We start from the raw sequence: 15410 nt of genomic DNA, 5'->3' as shown, positions 1-15410 counted from the left end.
TGCGCTAGTTGTTTGAATTGTTTGCATGCTAAGTCTAGCGCAATGCCTGCAGGGATGTATACTCCTTTGCCTGTTGCTTCCACCCCTTGGGAGGATATAAGTATGGATTTTGTCCTAGGGCTTCCAAGGACTTCTAGGGGTGTTGACTCTATATTTGTGGTAGTGGACCGTTTTTCTAAAATGGCACATTTTATACCATGCCACAAAGTAGATGATGCTAGCAACATAGCAAAGTTGTTCTTTAGAGAAGTGGTTCGCCTTCATGGATTACCCAAAACAATTGTGTCTGATAGGGATGCTAAATTCCTAAGCCATTTTTGGAGGACCTTGTGGTCTAGGCTAGGAACAAAACTTTCTTTCTCTACCTCTTGTCACCCACAAACTGATGGGCAAACTGAGGTAGTCAATAGATCCCTTTCCACATTGCTTAGGGTTTTGCTTAAGGGGAATCATAAATCTTGGGATGAGTATCTTCCCCACATTGAATTTGCTTACAATAGAGTGGTCCATAGCACCACCAAACTCTCACCCTTTGAGGTAGTTTATGGTTTTAACCCTCTCACACCATTGGACTTATTACCTCTTCCAACTTCTTTTGATTTTGTTCATAAAGAAGGGGTTTCTAAGTCCAAGTTCATAAAAGAATTTCATGAGAAGGTTAAACACCAAATTCAAGCCCATGTTGAAAAGATTGCTCATTCTAAAAACAAGGGAAAGAGAGTTCGGTCTTTTAATGAAGGAGATTTAGTTTGGTTGCACTTAAGGAAGGAAAGATTTCCTAATATAAGAAAATCCAAACTTAGTCCCCGAGGTGATGGTCCATTCCAAATCATCAAGAAGATCAATAATAATGCTTATCAATTGGATCTTCCTCCGGAATATGGTGTGCATCCTACTTTCAACATTACTGATTTGGTTCCTTTTGTAGGTATTTTTGATGAAGAGGGTGACCACCAAGATTTGAGGGCAAATCCTCTTCAAGGGGGAGGGGATGATGTGACCCCAACAAGCCCAAGCTCAAGTGCATGAACAAGCCCAAGCCCATATCAAGGCCCAATCACTAGAAGCATGATGAGAAAGATTCACATGGGCCTATCACAAGATGATCAAGTCAATCATGGGCTTTTTACATTATTTACATGGGCTAAAGAAATCTCTAAAATATGAGATGATGCATGAAGGAAGTAGTCTAGATTTAAATTGGGCCATTGTTTAGGCTTTGCTTTCAATAAAAGCTAGAACACTTGTTGGGATCATTTGGGCCGAGCCCAATGTGCCACCTTTGGCCAAGAGTTACTAGAGTGGCTCTCCTTTTGGATGCAAGCAAAGCATGAACTAAGCAAGGAGCATGTGATGGAAGCATGGTGTGTGTGACTTGGGCAAGGAGAGTGTGATGCGCCACTTGGCACCATCTAGACTCATCTACTACATCACATGGTCTACAATCAAGCTTCTTCTCCAAGCTACATTTGCATTTCATCTTTGTTGCATTTTCTCTTTATTTGGCCGGCCATGTGCCTATAAATAGAGCCACTCAAATATTGTAATGGTAACTCTTGAATTGCTAATAGATGCTAGTGTTTGAGATCACTCCACACTTCTATTAATTTGAGAGCACACATGGCTAACTTTCTCCTTCATCTCCTCTAGCCACCTTCCATACCATAGCTCCACTTCTACTCTTCCTCTTCACCAAATTCTCCATTTCCGAGAGCAACCTTTCTCTAATTCTCCAAATTCCGCTGCACTTCATCTTCTCCTCAACATTCTCCATGGATTTCCTCCATCTCCTACTCCAAGGACGTCCATCAGAGATGAGTGTTCACTTTCAACATTATTCCTCTTCTTTAAGATCATGGTCCTTTTGGTTGGGCAATTTAAAGCAATGTGATTATAACCCAAACATTTAAAACATTTAATGGAACTTGATCTTTGAGAAGTGGAATGGTGAATGTGATCACTTGGTGACTTACTTTTACTTGGTGGTTCTTGATGAGAGTTAGAAGGGAACTTATCATGTTTCATTTTATCATTTCCCTTCCATGAGTGACTAAAGTAGTGGTTGGGTGAGTAACTCTTCCTTGCCCTTCTTTTTCTTTTCAATTGAATTTCAATCCCAAGGGCAAGTGTGAAAACATTTTCAAGAGTGGAGTACTCATACAACTCTACTTGGTCTTGTATGTCTCTCCTAAGACCACTCACAAATCTTTTTATTTTTTCTTTGTTAGTTTCTTTTATTTCAACCCTATGCATTTGAGACTCTAATTCTTTAAAGTACTCACTCACACTCATAGAACCTTGGTGAAGCCTTTGGAGCTTCAAAAGAAGTTCCTTCCTATAGGAGGGAGGAACAAATCTAGCGCGCATAAGAGTTTTAATGTCCATCCAAGAAGCCGCGGGTGGCCCTTGGTCATAATTCTTACAAACTTTATGCCACCAAGTATTGGCATACTCCAAAAATCCTAAAACTACTAGATCAACTTGTGTTTGATCCTTTACATGATTTTCATTGAAAATTTGATCAACTTTAGCTTCCCAATCAAGGAAGACTTTGGGATCACTTCCTCCATAGAACTTAGGAATCTTTGGAGTTTGCTTCTCTTGTGATGGGTTGCGCCTAGAATGCCCTCTTTTCCTAGCCTCTCTTTCTTGCTCTTTAGCTTCAAGCCTTTGAATGTGCTCTTGGATTCTTAGGTCACTTTGCTCTTTGTCTTTTCTTAATTGTTCAAAGGCCTCTTTCCTAGACAACTCCAAATCCCGAAGCAATCTCATCAATGTATTGTTTTTGTTTGGTGTAGGTGCATTTGATGAACTTGCCATGATTCCTACAACAAAAACACTCAAATCTGAGACAAAATAAATGGATTAGAGGTTAGACAACATGAAAACCGAGACCAAATCCAACCCAAATTGTAACCCAAGTGTTTAGATCACTCTCCCAAAGTAACAAGGCAAGGCTAGCACTCAAAATCCACCAAAGGAGTGAAGCAAACACTTTTAAAAACTTGTTCAAAGCCTTTCAAATGCAAGACAAGTGATTCGGCCACAACATCCCAAGAGTTTCAAGAAAAGAAAACTACTAAGACACAACAAAGAACACCTAGTGACAAGCAAGAAAAGCACAAAAACAAGAAAGTTTAACTTCTAAGGAAATTTTGTTTTAAAGACAAAACTTGAATAAGACTAAAGCAATGAAAAACACTTTTAAAGACTCTATGGAAAGCATTTGAACAAGCCAAGATTATACCTCAAATTATGCATACACCAAGAAAGATCATAACCAAGTTAAAACATGGAACTAATTTGCCAATATCACCCAAAATCCAAGTATAAAATTTGGTAGCATAACACCTAGTAAAAATGGCCAAATGGATTCACCAAGCATTGTAAAAGCTCTCGGCCAAACTGTTTTTGTTCTTGAAAACACTTTTTCTTTTCAAAACTAGGTACTTAAAATGATGAGAAGGATGTTTTAGGGTGTCTTGAACACTTAGTTCCTTAAAATTAGGTCAAAATCAATTTCAAGGAGCATACAACAACACAAGGCATAGATCTCAAGCAATAGTTCAAAAACTTAGAAACAAAAACAAGAAAACTCAAAGAAGCATATGACAAGAGACTCAAGCAAAAGTTAGACACATTTAAAGACTCAACATGACATACACAAAGACACAAACATGTAGCTATCATGCATTTAAACTCATGGATTTGAGGCTCAAAGACTAAGCATCCAAAGACATGTTATCCAACCACATTTAGGAGCTTAAAGAGGTGCAAAACCGAAGCCAAAATTGCCACAACATAACCTGAAAACGTTGTTTTTCGTATTCTCGGCAGCTCTGACCTTTGCTCACTCATTTGATCATAACTCACTCCACAGAACTCCAAATGCGTTGGTTCTTTTTTTGCTGGAAACTAGACACAAAGAGCTTTCTTTTGACACCATGAACGTAACTTTTGGACAACTGAGATGGTGCAGTTTATTGTTTTAAAATCGTCACGTTTTCTGCCAGCACTGTTTTTGTGTGTAATGGAAGTGGATTTGAACCATACCAAGATAGCTACAACAAGACAAGGTTAGCACATGAAAAGCACCATATTCAAGATAACCTAGGCTCTAGATACCAAATGATGAATGATTATCTTGTTCCTTTTTAAGAATATTGAATATGATGTGAGTTGATTAAGAAAGCTAAGTGAAATCCCCACTGGACATTAAGATAGCAAGCTATCTAGATGTGAAGGTTCCTTTCACAAAGCTCAAGAGAAGAAGATGATGGATTGATTCAAAACAAAAAGGATATGGAAGGCACATAAACCATAGAAAACCAAGAACAATTAAAGGAAGAAGAAAACATAAAATGGAAAGGAAAGAAATGGTAAAAATGTGAGAAGCACGCCACTACAAGGCTAGGCTAGAAGCCATGGCAACCTTGAAGATGAGTGGATGTGTGCCGCCACTTGCTATGCAAGATAAGGCTTAAAAGTATTCACTCCCAAGGGAGGAAACTCTCACAAATGGTTGAGACACAAGAGTGTTTTTACTTCAAAATGTTCAACCCTTTTACATGTCTAGGAGCACCCCTTATATAGAAGAGTTTAGGGGCCTCTAAGCAAATAAAAGATACCTAAGGATGTCTCTACAAAAACCTAACCCTAGCTTCTAGAAACTAGGTCAAATAAGGTTACAAAAATGAGAGACAAAAGAGCTAACTATGGTGTGTGCAAGGCTAATTTCGTTCTAGGACAAAAGGAGACCAAGAATATGTCTCATATGTCTCTAGAAAGTGGCCATAGTGTGCTAAAAACAAAGGAGACCAAAGGTACATAGGTACACTTGCTTTATGCCTTTTTCTTTATGCTTTATGCCTTTGCTTTACTCTCTCCTCCACATCATTTATGCTCCCCAATCACCATGTGCCACCTAGCATTGCTTTCTTACTCCTAATTAACCTACAAAGCAAATAAACATAGATTAGCATGTTGGCTTAAGTCAAGTCAACTATAGTCAACAAGTCAAACCTAGTCAAAGGTCAACAAGTCAACTAAAGTTGATTCAACTAAGTCAACTTAGGGAATCAAAAATAACAAGCATAAATGAAAGGGATGAAGGATTAGTGAACTTCCTTTCTAAACATGCTTAGTCTTCTTAAGCATGTGCCTCCATCCTTGATTGAGGTCAATCCTTCATCACGAATTCCAAGAGGCATTGGGCTTTGATTGGTCCGTATGGTTAATAGCGGCTGTTGAATTCTAATAATTCGATGACCCAAGACGACATCTATCTTGCTAGGTCTGGCTTCTGAAGGATTCTTTGGACAGGGTAGTCGGTTTTTACAATGACTTGATGATTCTTGAAATAAGGCCGAAGCCTTCTTGCTGCGTTGACTAAGGATAAGACCAATTTTTCTACCATTTGATACCTGGTATCTAGGTCTTGTAATGATTAGCTGACAAAGTATATTGGATATTAGATGCGGGTTGAAAGAGCGGCACTGATAGTGCATTATGTGGTCGTTATGTATACAAGTAGTGGGAGGTCGATGTTTGTTTTACGTAGAACTAGAGGGGATGTCAAGATTCTTTTTAGAACTAGAGGGGATGTCACATTCTTCACTCTAAGAGAACTTAGCAGACTTTTTCAGAACTTACCAATTTGAGCAAGAATTTGGATATGGTTGTGAGGCAACCTATCATTTGTTGTACCTCTTTCGTGATTGTTGGACTTCACATTTCCATTATGGCCCTGCATTTCTCAAGATTTGCTTCGATCCCTTGCTACGTAAACATGAAGCTCAAGAATTTTCCACCATCGACCCCAAATGCGCACTTTTCTGGGTTGAGTATAATGTTGTGCTTTTGTAACACTGAAAACACTTCGACTAGATCCTTGGAGTGCTGCAAGTGGTTGGGTGATTTTACAACAATGTCATCTACATATACTTTGACACATCTACCCATTAGGTGGCAGAAAACCTTATCCATTAACCTCTGATAGGTAACACTTGCATTTTTTAGGCCAAATGGAATTACCTTGTGTAAGTAATTTGCATCTTCGGTTATGAAGGCAGTTTTGATCATATTAGATGGGGCGATGGGTATTTGGTTATACCCTAAGTAGGCATCAAGGAAACTTAGTACACAGTTTCCAACTACTCAGTCTACTAGACCAGCAATGCTGGGTAAGGTGTAAGCGTCTTTGGAGCAAGCTTTATTTAGGTCGGTATAATCAACACACATTCGCCATTTTCTGTTGCATTTCTTCATAAGCACAACATTGGCTAACCAAGTTGTGTAATGGGCCTCGGTAATGAATCCGGCCTCTAGGAGCTTTGCTTCTTCTTATTTAGCTGCCAGCCTTCTCTCCTCTCCTAATTTCCTCTTTTTTTGGGAGATGTATCTTGCCTCCCTGAAAACTGATAGTTTGAGGACTACTATTTAGGGGTCAACGCCTGGTAAGTCCACCACAAACTAGGCGAATAGGTCTGCGTTACTCTTTAGTGTTGCTTAAACTAATGCTTGGTCGTTGGAGCTCATTCCTACACCCAATTTGAGAGCTTTCCCAAGCGACATTTCTAGGGCGTCGATTTCTTCCACTAGTTCAATCCGCAAGTCGCATCCTCTTCTTGGATCCAGATCTTTCCTGGTTAAGGTGATGCTTGCTCCCGACTGTCGTTTAATATTATTGGCAGTGAGGGTTGGCTCTTTTGGCGTAAACTAGAAATATAATATTCACGTGCAAGTTGTTGGTCGTTGTGGACGGTAATGATGTCACCGGATGCAGACGGGAATTTCATAGCTAGGTGAGGTGTGGAAACTATCGCTCCTAAGGTGTTTAGGGAAGGTCTTCCTAGGAGAACGTTGTAGGATGTGTGTGCTTCCTATACTAGGAATCAAATGGGGATGGTTTTGGCCTGATGTCCCTCGCGGAATACCGCATGTAGAACAATGTATCCGTGCATACACACTTTTTTACCTAAAAATCCATAAATGGGCTCATCGTAAGGTGTCATAGCCTTGGTTGGGAGTTGTAGCTTTTGGTAGGCTGCCCAATATAAAATGTCCATTTAGTATCCTTGATCTACCAATACTTTTTTGACTACGAAGTTTTCGAGTTCTATGGTTACAACCATCGGGTCATCCTACTCCTGGTCTACGCCTTGGAAGTCTACGTCGGTAAATGTTATGGACGACACTCTACGACGTCTATGCGAGTGAGTTACGATATTGACAAACTGAATACTTCTAAGGTGTCTTTTTCTAGTGGATGAGGTTGATCGTCCTCCTGAGAAACTGCTAGATATGGTATTGATAATGCCGCCTAGTGGGGGGGGGGTGGATTAGCGAGGTTGTGTTGGCGATGGTCGTGTTGGCGGCGATGGTCTAAGTCATGGTTGCCTACTGGTCTAGACCTGCTTTCCCCTTCTGATAGAGAGGTCATACCCGATCAAATAAAACAGATTAAATGTTGTATGTGAAAGTTGAACCAAGTTGTCTCCCAACGACCAATATTTTCATCCACAACTTAATTTCCAGAATTAAACACAACCAAAAAGGGGGGATTTGATAGATTCGCAGAAACCCTAATCTGCAATGTAGATAAATTTAACAATTGTTTAAAAACTCAATGATTCCTTGATTCAATTGAAAATCCACCAATCATAGATTATCAAATTACTTGTTCTATTCGATTTTGTTCTCATGAACCTTAAGTAATCAATTAAGCGAAAATTACCATGGATTCATTATGTCATTAAGCACAACAAATTTCATGCATCTAACACCCACAAATTTAAGCAAGTTGTGACAGAACCGATAAGCATTAAGCATGAATACGAGCCATAAATGTGCACAAAACAGGAATTTGAGATTAAGCATGCATAAAAAACATATTTAATCATGAAAATGCAACCTAAAACAAAGACAAATGCGAACACAATTCAAAAATGACCAACAAAAATTAGTGCACAAAACGTTAAATGCTTCAATATAAATGTGCAAGGAAATTGAGAGTTGCCCATGGATTTTGAGTTCGGGTTCAACAGAAATTGAGATTCAACCATTCAAATGAGTAAAAATAGGTGTAGGAAACCTAAAATGGTGCAGGAAAAGAAAATGTGCAAGGCGAGAAAGGGGAAGAATGAAAATAGTGCACAAAACGTTAAATGCTTCAATATAAATGTTACCCAAGGTGTAGAAAACGAAAATCTCAACAATTAATGTTGTCCACAACTCATAAAACGTGAAAAATGAGTGCAAAGCATGAAAATTAGCATATGCTTCCATGGGTCACCTTAAAAGCTTCAAAAACCTAAAAATAGAGAGTGGAGAAGATGATGGTGGAAACAAAAAACTCAGCCCTCCTATACGTGGTCACATCACCACAGATTCACATAATTACAAAAAATTCTCCCACTCAGAATTACAAAAATGCCACTGTGAGCTGAAAATGCTGGCCCAATGACGTGGATGAGTTGACTAACATGGCGTAGACGTGACAATGATGTGGAAATCACGTGGCAACTCTCTCTTGACCTTAAGATAAGTGTCCAAGCTCCAAAATTGCTTCACCCAAATACCTAAAAATAATTAAAACCGAAAATTAGGCCAAATAATGTGAAATTAACCCAAATTCGGAACAGTGGCCCAATGAAGCTCAATTAAGGAAAATGAACTAAAAAATAACAATAAAGCAGTAAACCACTATCAAAAGGGTACACAAAGGCTAGTGGAATGGAGGGAAATAATGACTCATCACCCTCTCTTTTGACGAACCTCATAAGGTGACCAACCCATATCAATTCCTCGATTTTATCTTGCCAAGCTTTACAATCATTTGTTGTGTGCCCGTTATTGCGATGGTACTTGCAATATTTAGTCATGTTGGTATTAGGTTAGTTGAGCATTTTGCGAGGGGGAATGAGGTCTGTTTGCAAGGCTTCGTCAAGAATATGTGAGCATGGAGCACTCAAGGGGGCATATCACGAATATCGAGGTGGTCTAGGCTCCCTAGGCCTGAAGTCTGCTTTCGAGGGTGGTTTTTTAGTCTTTCTATCAATAGGTTGGAAGTTCATGCAGAACCTGGTACAAAATTTTTTCATTTCCTCCATTCATATATAGCCAACCGCTCGCAACTTAAGTTCATGAATGGTAGTTGACGGTCGAAGTAGACGTTATCCACGAATGGTCCAGGCTTTAGTGCTAAGGCCATACACTGAAGAACTATCTCTTGTGTTAGGTTTCTTGAACATGAGGGCTGCCTTACTGATGAAGGATTAACTTGTTCCTTTTTAAGATTATTGAATATGGTGTGAGTTGATTAAGAAAGCTAAGTGAAATCCCCACTGGACATTAAGATAGCAAGCTATCTAGATGTGAAGGTTCCTTTCACAAAGCTCAAGAGAAGAAGATGATGGATTGATTCAAAACAAAAAGGAAATGGAAAGCACATAAACCATAGAAAACCAAGAACAATTAAGGGAAGAAGAAAACACAAAATGGAAAGGAAAGCAATGGTAAAAATGTGAGAAGCACGCCACTACAAGGCTAGGCTAGAAGCCATGGCAACCTTGAAGATGAGTGGATGTGTGCCGCCACATGCTATGCAAGATAAGGCTTAAAAGTATTCACTCCCTAGGGAGGAAACTCTCACAAATGGTTGAGACACAAGAGTGTTTTTACTTCAAAATGTTCAACCCTTTTACATGTCTAGGAGCACCCCTTATATAGAAGAGTTTAGGGGCCTCTAAGCAAATAAAAGATACCTAAGGATGTCTCTACAAAAACCTAACCCTAGCTTCTAGAAACTAGGTCAAATAAGGTTATAAAAATGAGAGACAAAAGAGCTAACTATGGTGTGTGCAAGGCTAATTTCGTTCTAGCACAAAAGGAGACAAAGAATGTGTCTCATATGTCTCCAAAAAGTGGTCAAAGTGTGCTAAAAACAAAGGAGACCAAAGGTACATAGGTACACTTGCTTCATGCCTTTTACTTTATGCTTTATGCCTTTGCTTTACTCTCTCCTCCACATCATTTATGCTCCTCAATCACCATGCGCCACCTAGCATTGCTTTCTTACTCCTAATTAACCTACAAAGCAAATAAACATAGATTAGCATATTGGCTTAAGTCAAGTCAACTATAGTCAACAAGTCAAACCTAGTCAAAGGTCAACAAGTCAACTAAAGTTGATTCAACTAAGTTAACTTAAGGAATCAAAAATAACAAACACAAATGAAAGGGATGAAGGATTAGTGAACTTCCTTTCTAAACATGCTTAGTCTTCTTAAGCATGTGCCTTCATCCTTGGTTGGGGTCAATCCTTCATCATCCTCCCCTTCTTGGAGAGAATTTGACCACAAATTCTTTAAGCCTTTGTAGATGGAGCTTGACTTGATTTGGGGGAGGTTTTGCGCCTCCCTTTCATGAGCTCTTGTTCCATCTTTTCTAAGGGTACTACCCCTAGCTTTGGTTAGGCCATCCCTCTTTTCTAGACCACTCTTCTTCTCATGCTTGCGCATTGGGTCTTCCTTTTGAGCCTTGCAAGATAAGAAAGAATGGTGATGTCCATCTTGCTTTGAAAATATTTTTTTAGAGGCAAGTAACAGTTTGGAGGTAACTTGCTCTTTTTCTTTTTCATCTTTTCTCTTATCTTTCACATTATTTTGGTCCTCATTTGCTTGATTGGGTGAGAGAGGTAGGAGTGTGAACTTCTTACCTTGGAAGGAGAAAACATAGGTGTTAGCATGGCCATCATAAAAGACTTTTCTATCAAATTGCCATGGCCTACCTAACAAAATATGAGTTTCTTCCATAGGCACAACATCACATAACACCTCATCTTTAAAATTTCCAATTGAAAAGTTAATGAGGACTTGTTGAGTTACTTTAATGTCTTCTTTCTTAAGCCATGATAGCTTGTAGGGCTTGGCATGAGGGATAGTTTTCAAGCCAAGCTTGTCCACAACCCTTGTGCTAACCACATTTACACAACTTCCATTATCTATGAGGAGGGGACATAGTTTGTCTTTGATATGACACCTTGAATGAAAAAGGTTTTGTCTTTGAGAAGGGTCAAGTTCCTTGGAAACTTGTCTTAGTTGGTGCCTTATCATTAACAATCCACCTTCAAGGGGTTTAATCCTTTCACTTGAAGAAGAAGTGTGGGAAGAAGTACTTTTGGGGGAAGGGGGAGAAGAATGTTCACTCTCTACTTCTTTTTTAAGGTTTAAGGCCATGGTTCTTTTGGTGGGACAATTTGAAGCTATGTGCCCATATCCCAAACACTTAAAACATTTTATAGAACTTGTCCTTGTACCTTGAGAAGAATTAGGAGTTTCATTAGAAGGCCTAGATGAATTAGTCCTAGGAGGTGGGTCTTTGGAACTCTTGAGTGGTGATTTATCATGTTTTCTTTCTTTATCTTTCCAAGTACTAGAATAGTAGTCATTGTATGAACCACTCCTCTTGGCCTCTTTTTTCTTTTGCAATTGAGTTTCAACTTTAATGGCCAAATGTAAAACTTTTTCAAGAGAGTAGTACTCATATAACTCTACTAAATCTTGTATGTCCCTCCTTAACCCACTCACAAATCTAGTTACCTTTTCCACTTCACTTTCAAATTGGAGTCCTACTTTTAGAAGCATAGACTCCATTAACTTGTAATATTCATCCACACACATGGACCCTTGTTGAAGCATTTGGAGCTTCAAAAGAGTCTCCCTCCTATAGTAGGAAGGAACAAATCTAGCGCGCATAAAATTTTTAAGGTCCCTCTAAGAAGTCGCGAGTGACTCTTGGTTAATATTGTCCATACAGAATTGATGCCACCAAGTCATGGCATAATCCTCAAACTCTAAGACTACCAAATCTACTTGCTTTTGATCACTAACTACATGAATGGTAAAAATTTGGTCCACTTTTTGTTCCCACTCAATGTAGATGTTTGGGTCATTTTCTCCTTTGAACTTTGGAATCTTTGGAGTTTGCTTCTCTTGTGATGTGTTGCGCCTAGAATGCCCTTTTTTCCTAACCTCTCTTTCTTGCTCTTTAGTTTCAAGCCTTTGAATATGCTCTTGGATTCTTAGGTCACTTTGCTCCTTGTCTTTTCTCAATTGTTCAAAGGCCTCCTTCCTAGACAACTCCAAATCCCGAAGCAATCTCATCAATGTATTGTTTTTGTTTGGTATAGGTGCATTTGATGAACTTGCCATGATTCCTACAACAAAAACACTCAAATCTGAGACAAAATAAATGGATTAGAGGTTAGACAACATGAAAACCGAGACCAAATCCAACCCAAATTGTAACCCAAGTGTTTAGATCACTCTCCCAAAGTAAAAAGGCAAGGCTAGCACTCAAAATCCACCAAAGGAGTGAAGCAAACACTTTTAAAATCTTGTTCAAAACCTTTCAAATGCAAGACAAGTGATTCGGCCACAACATCCCAAGAGTTTTAAGAAAAGAAAACTACTAAGACACAACAAAGAACACCTAGTGACAAGCAAGAAAAGCACAAAAACAAGAAAGTTTAACTTCTAAGGAAATTTTGTTTTAAAGACAAAACTTGAACAAGACTAAAGCAATGAAAAACACTTTTAAAGACTCTATGGAAAGCATTTGAACAAGCCAAGATTTACCTCAAATTATGCATACACCAAGAAAGATCATAACCAAGTTAAAGCATGGAACTAATTTGCCAATATCACCCAAAATCCAAGTATAAAATTTGGTAGCATAACACCTAGTGAAAATGGCCAAATGGATTCACCAAGCAACACATTAGCTCTCGGCCAAACTGTTTTTGGTCATGAAAATAATTTTTCTTTTCAAAACTAGGTACTTAAGATGATGAGAAGGATATTTTAGGGTGTCTTGAACACTTAGTTCCTTAAAAATTAGGTCAAAATCAATTTCAATGAGCATGCTACAACAAAAGGCATAGATCTCATGCAATAGCTCAAATATTTAGAAACAAGAATAAGAAAACTCAAAGAAGCATATGACATATGACTCAAGCAAAAGTTAGACACATTTAAAGACTCAACATGACATACACAAAGACACAAACATGTAGCTATCATGCATTTAAACTCATGGATTTCAGGCTCAAAGACTAAGCATCCAAAGACATGTTATCCAACCACATTTAGGAGTAAGAAGAGTAACAAAAACAGTAGCCAAAACTGCCCAACATAACCTGAAAAACGTGTATTCGCGGTGATCTCGGCAGCTTTGACCTTTTCTCACTATTTCAATCATAACTCTCTCCACAGAACTCCAAATGCATTGGTTCTTTTTTTGTTAGAAACTAGACTAACAGAGCTTTCTTTTGACATCAATAACGTAATTTTTGGATAACTGAGCAAGTGCAGTTTAATCTTTTAAAATCGTGAACAGTTTTTGCCAGCATTGTTTTTGTGTACAATGGAAATAGATTTGAACCATACAAAGATAGCTACAACAAGACAAGGTTAGCACATGAAAAACACCATATTCAAGATAACCTAGGCTCTAGATACCAAATGATGAAGGATTAACTTGTTCCTTTTTAAGATTATTGAATATGGTGTGAGTTGATTAAGAAAGCTAAGTGAAATCCCCACTGGACATTAAGATAGCAAGCTATCTAGATGTGAAGGTTCCTTTCACAAAGCTCAAGAGAAGAAGATGATGGATTGATTCAAAACAAAAAGGAAATGGAAAGCACATAAACCATAGAAAACCAAGAACAATTAAAGGAAGAAGAAAACATAAAATGGAAAGGAAAGAAATGGTAAAAATGTGAGAAGCACGCCACTACAAGGCTAGGCTAGAAGCCATGGCAACCTTGAAGATGAGTGGATGTGTGCCGCCACTTGCTATGCAAGATAAGGCTTAAAAGTATTCACTCCCTAGGGAGGAAACTCAACGTCTCGTCTTTTTTTTGTCTAATGCTGAGGAGGGATAAAGGGGTAGCCGGGTGAGGACGGCTTTTGGCAAATTGGGTCATGAAGAGGTGGAATAAAGTGTCAAAGCAGTCGATCGAGTACGGTGGTAGGGATGTGAACCATTCCAATGTTGGTCCCTTGAGGGTGGTGGGAAAGGCCTTGCACATAACAACATCTTCAATTGTGTACAAGTAGACATTGTTGACATATATCTTGACATGTTCATCAGGGTGTGTGCCTCCCCCACAACGTTCCAGCATGAAGGCTTCCCACTGGGTGGGGAGTGGAGTTTCCATGATGCCATTAATAAAGGGATGGTGGCGCTTGTGTGGGTGTGCCGGTATAGGATGACAGATAGTGGTTGGGAAGGTCGTGGTGTGGTAGTACGGGGGGATATGGTTAGTTGGAAGGGTAGGTGTATGATGGGTTGTGGATAAGGTGTGGGGAGTAGGATTGTACTATCTTTCCTCTTTAGTTGGCTGAAACACAAGTGTTTTGGAGTCTACTTGGACCTCCTTCTCTTTGCCCTTCTTGGTGGCATCCATCTCTATTTTCCTTCGGAGGTGAGAATTTTCCTACTTTAGTGCCTCCATTTCGTCAGAGCTTTGTTTTTTGAAATATGCAAACTCTTGTTGCCTCTTAGACCGTCCCTCAAGGATGGCGGTTAAGTCGACCTTGTTCACCGCAATACCCTTGGACCTTGCTTTAACCTGTTTGGAGATGCTAGCTTTGCTACGAGTGGAAACAATCTTCAAAGATTCTTTGCTTGGTAAGGCGTTATTCGTATCCCACGGTGGGCTTAAATTGTTCCTGCACAAATAATAATAGATTATCATGAGACATAAATATTACCTTACCCAAATTGGATCTCTCGGAAGGATACTATGTAGTCTTGTGGGGCATGTCTTCATCTTCAGCTGCCATATTGGACATACGGGAGGTTACCTGCTGAAAGGACTCCAACAATCAAGTCAGTGAGAGCTCCCCTAAAGTCAAATCTTAATTTTCACTAACAAACGGGCCAAAAAAGTCATATTTTTTTTTTAATTTTTATTTATAAAATATGTTTGTATATATACTTATAAATAAATATTTATAGCATATTTAATCATATAAATATTTTCTAAGCTTTTAATTGATCCATTAATATGTTTATTTGGATAAGTTAAAATAATTATTATATTTACATGTTAAATTACTCTACTATAACTAATAATTAGTTTAATTGGTAAATGTTAATGATTTAAATTATAATAGTATTGCATATTTATATTTAGGTTAAAATACCTTTTTGGTCCCAATTTTCGTCAACTTTTTTGAATTAGGTCCCAATTTTCTTTGCTGAGGGAATTGGCGGTTTAGGTTACTGCGCTGGAATTTGGGGAAAAGATTCAACAGGAATTTTAATCGCAATTGGTACGGGGTCATCGTGAATTCATCGCATATATCGGTACCAGGTTAGGTTTTCTATTGCGTTAGCGG

This window comes from Vigna unguiculata, chromosome 11 (assembly GCF_004118075.2).
Source record: "Vigna unguiculata cultivar IT97K-499-35 chromosome 11, ASM411807v1, whole genome shotgun sequence".
NCBI classification, from domain to species: Eukaryota; Viridiplantae; Streptophyta; class Magnoliopsida; order Fabales; family Fabaceae; genus Vigna; species Vigna unguiculata.
The sequence above is the reverse complement of the archived record's forward strand: the minus strand, read 5'-3'. Positions refer to the sequence as shown.